Genomic DNA, 4,496 nt, shown 5'->3' with positions numbered 1-4,496 from the left:
CATAAACGACGACATCCTCATAAACGATGACATCCACACAAACCCAAAGACAGTGGCCAACATCCCCTCGTGCTGGTTTGAAGTGGTGTGGCCCCAACACGGCCACGTTGGCTGTTCTCGCTGCGCAGGAGCTGCTGCCCCCGGTGCTGGGCACCGGCGCTGCCACCAGGAATCGCCCCTCGCYGGCCCTGGCCAGGCTGCCCCACGGCCCCGCTATCAGCATTGACGGCCTCTCACCCCGGCCCTTATAAATCAGGTTATACTGGGTTGTAAAAACTCATCTCAGGCTGAAACTTGGAAAACGATGGTCGCTCACATTCTCATTTTACAGGTTATCCATACACAAACATCTGCCGAGTTTTGTGTACTTTTTTTTAATTCCATACAGAAACAACAGCCCCATTTACAMTGCATTCAGCCTTGCCAGATTTAAAAAACATATGGTAAAGATAAGGTTAAAAAAAAGAGACAAGGAGGGACTGCTTTCATGCTGAAGAAGTGGTTGCAGTGGTTTGTCCTGCACATGGAAAGATAAAACAGAGGGGAAAAAAAAGGCCTGAGGAAAAAGGTGAAGTTTMTGTCTTCACATGCAGTTACTGCAAAAGATAGAAATGGGAAACTGAGATGAAAGTATGTGTGTGGATGCAAAAGGAATGTGGTAGAGTTCATCTGCTAAATAAGCAGAATGGTTGCTGGGGCTGTTATCTTTAGTGCCCATCATCATCACATCTCAAAATACTCCATAAAAGAGATCAAAAGCACCATTCCCACTCGGCAGAGGCAGCGCTGTGCTGAGGGGAGCCACGGGGTTCGCTCATGCTGCCCTGTGATGCTCCTGCTTCAACTGCTCAGCCTTGCGATGCAGGTTTTCCAGATGAGCACACAAATGATACATGTTCTTAGTATACGTTTTACCAAAAGCTCGTATACACAAAAAGGCTAGGCAGGAAAATTGTGTTCATTTTGCCACTACCGCGCTGCTGGGCRTTTCATCTTCTTCTCTCTGAAACATTTTTAAGATTTAGGAATAAAAAAATCCTTCTACATGAAATCTTGGGGAATGAATGGGGACAATAATTGGATTTTTAATCTTGTGTAATGGAGATCCACCTTAGAAAAGGGCTAGTTCGATGAGCAGGGGCAACATGATTTAGCCCTGCAGCAGCTGGGTACTGCCCAGGACTAGCACAGGTTTCTTGGTAAAGCCTGAGCCCTCGGCACTCCGTAATAAGCCCTAGCTGCTTGTGACTAGGTTTAAAGGATTGGTACATACCCATGAACTTAAAGAATAATAATACAGCACATGGGATCACATGAAGTCATTTCCTAGAACATACAAGCCCTTACTGGAGCTGAGGCCTAAGAAGAGTATTTGCCACGAAAATTAAAGAGCAGATCTATTATTATTACATCCCGTAAGAATCTCTAATCCCCAACATCCTGTGGGGCAAAGCGCCCTCAGTTACTTTAGTGTAAGCCCATAAAAATGAGAGGACTTGCCGTGACGCGGGGCCGGAATTCCGCTGGAGGTGGTTTGATAACAGGCACAGCTGTGCAGATGCCTCCGTAACTTTATTTGGGCATGTAAATGGCGCAGCTCCCAGGGCCGATGGGCACATGGAAAGGGGCTGGCATCTCCGTTTTCCCTGTCCCCTTCCCCAAACGCAAGCTGAGCCACAAGCTGTTTCTAGGCGCCTGGAATCAATTGATTCCTTTGTTGTTTTCTTCTCCCTTTAATTGTGTCTATTTTTTGCTCTTCTGCTTGTTTTTCTCTTGTAGTAGTCAGAAAAAGCAAGTGGCTTAAGAAGAAGCAAGAGGTAATTTTCTGAGGAGCAGGGGTGTCCAGCTTAGTTTAAGAGCTACATATTAGCAAAACTTGCTAAAGATTTAAAATATACATATTTTACATATTTTAATATTATGTAGTAGGAAATATATTACTGAATAGAGCATATAATTAGAAATACTACATTATTAAAAATGCAATTCAAAGCATTCTATGCAATAAACTCAAATATGTCCTGGTAACTTACTGCTATGATATAGGGGTTGTTTATAGGCTATGTAGGAGGCTACTTCATATCACACAGCACCTAATCTTGCTTGGGGCAGAGTTCAACAGGCCAGTGAATCTCATTTATTTATTTATTTTTATACAAGCAATGATATTAAGTAGACAATACGCATGCTTTTAATTCCTTGGTCTTCTCCTGTTGAGAAGTCAGTACGAATCTAAAACTAAGGAGCAGGAGGGTGACATTCAGAACAGGAAAATTAGAGAGAAGACTGRGAAAACACAGAACAGATACATCGTTTCTTCTAGTAATTACCTGAGATGAAGGCCCTTATTGTATGGTACATTTACATTTTAGACACTACAGAAAACATCGATCTTGTACAGAAGAGCTGCATTAGGCTGTGTTGGATACTTTACCTTTAGATTTATGTCTTCTGCCGACCTTACAAAGCAGCAACTTGTGATAGTGCTTAGAGAATATGCAAGACTTGTTCATAGGCTTGGTAAACTGCTGATCTTGTTGTTGGCTCAGGAACAAGATCAGCAAGATCAACAAGAGCTTGGACAATGGGCTAATATTTGCACACCATATTACTTGACTTCTAATATGCTCCTCCACCTATTTTACCTAAAAGAAGTGCAAGCATGGCTACATACAAAGCAGTTTCCATTGTTCCAAAAAAGAAAAGTAACCAATAATAAACAAACAATCAAAATATATTCAGAAGAGGTTTTCACTTTCCAGAGTCTTTCTATAGTGATTTGAGTATTGCTTACAATTAACTTACATACACTCCCTAAAAACTTAAAGTATGTCTTACATAGCTGTTACTAAAACCATAAAATCATTGACTTACAGAGTCATAAAAATGGGATTTATTGTACTTTTCCTGTTCCAGCCAGGGTCTTATTACAGCTCCCTCAGGTAGACAAAACACAGGGCCCTGTTAACTTATTTTCATAATATTTCAAGCTTCTATATAGATGACTTAGAAGCAGAAAGGAAGAAAAGGTTCTTTTAATGCACTTTCCTTCAGACTGGTACTTTTTCATGCTGTTTTTATTAGACAGCTCATTATTAACTATCCTGTGCCCTCAGGGTCTGTTTGTATCTTAGGATCAAACTTTTCACATGCATATTTGCTCACACTACCTCTCTTCTTGGAATGTCAGCAAAGGAAAAAAAAAAGGGGAAAAAAAAGAAAAAGAAAAAAAAGAGACTATTTTTCTAGTACTTTACATCCTGTGTTGTTGGGAAAGTTAATAGTACGGGTAGGAAGATGCAACTCTCTAAACATTTATCTTAAACACTAAGGACACTTTTGCAGGCTGCATTTGTTACTGCTTGGAGCTTGCCCAGACTGTGTGGCCATATAAGGGCTCACAGCATCCCAATAGTCAGCTTTTCTACCCACAATGCTTGTTTTCCATCTGGATATTGGAATGTGCATTACTTTTCCTTCTTAAATCCAAGGGCTGATTTACCGCAAGGAGTACCTGCTTTCTGAAGCACTCAGTYGTGCTGAGGAGACTTCCAGGAGAAGAGGAAAAGCTGAACCTCATGAAACTTCTTTGTCATCCTCTTTTGACAACTGAAATGCAAAAGTCTCTCTCAGTGGATGGATTCCGGTGGAAAAAGAAATGCTCCAGTTATAGGTTAGCTACAGTAACTACATCTAAAACTTTCCTCATACTTTYCTCATGTTAATATATGTAACATATATTAAATCCATATCTGAATATAGGAATTGATGGACTTTCATGTTTTTCACTTGAAAGAACATTTCATAACTTCAAAGGCAATAAATGCTTTCTATTAATAATCTAATCAGATCTGTGCTTGTGATATATATCAGCAGGTCTTGATATATATATATATATGTACACATACAAACACACACATATATGAGACACACACACACACACACACATATATATGTATTTACACACACAGGTACACTTAAAACAGCTTCTGTGGAAAATGGCTGGGTGGGCAGACTACTAAGGACACCCTGGGAAGACACTCAGTTGCTTCTCTTCCCAGCTGGCTCCTAGGGAGAGCTTCCCATTTCTCTTTCCCCTACTTTAGTTTCCCCCCCAAAATAAATTTTCATCAATAGAGTGKCCTTAGCATCATCATTGAACCCTGTAGCATCAGCTAGGAACCCTGGTAATAAATCTTCATGCAAATAAACCCGTTTTAACTTCCTTTTTGCTATCCCGCAGTGAGTAACATGTAATGAAACACGTTCCCTTAACTGTGTTGTCATCATAGTAATTAAGAGGGGAAAAAAAAAGGAATAAAAAGTGTGCTTTCATAGTGTGGTGAAAGGTGTTAGATGAGCAGTAGCTGGATGAGTGGCGCCAGGGCCCGCGGGAAGCTGAGCGGGCACCTCCTTGGGCCAGGTGTCACTGCCGGGCTCCGAGCGGCACCGCGAGCCCTGCCCGGGCCCAGGAGCCGCCCTCAGCGGCCGCTCTC

The sequence above is a fragment of the Nothoprocta perdicaria genome, unplaced genomic scaffold, assembly GCF_003342845.1.
Source record: "Nothoprocta perdicaria isolate Ctin4 unplaced genomic scaffold, notPer1 scaffold_83, whole genome shotgun sequence".
Taxonomy (NCBI): Eukaryota; Metazoa; Chordata; class Aves; order Tinamiformes; family Tinamidae; genus Nothoprocta; species Nothoprocta perdicaria.
This window is presented reverse-complemented; position numbering follows the sequence as displayed.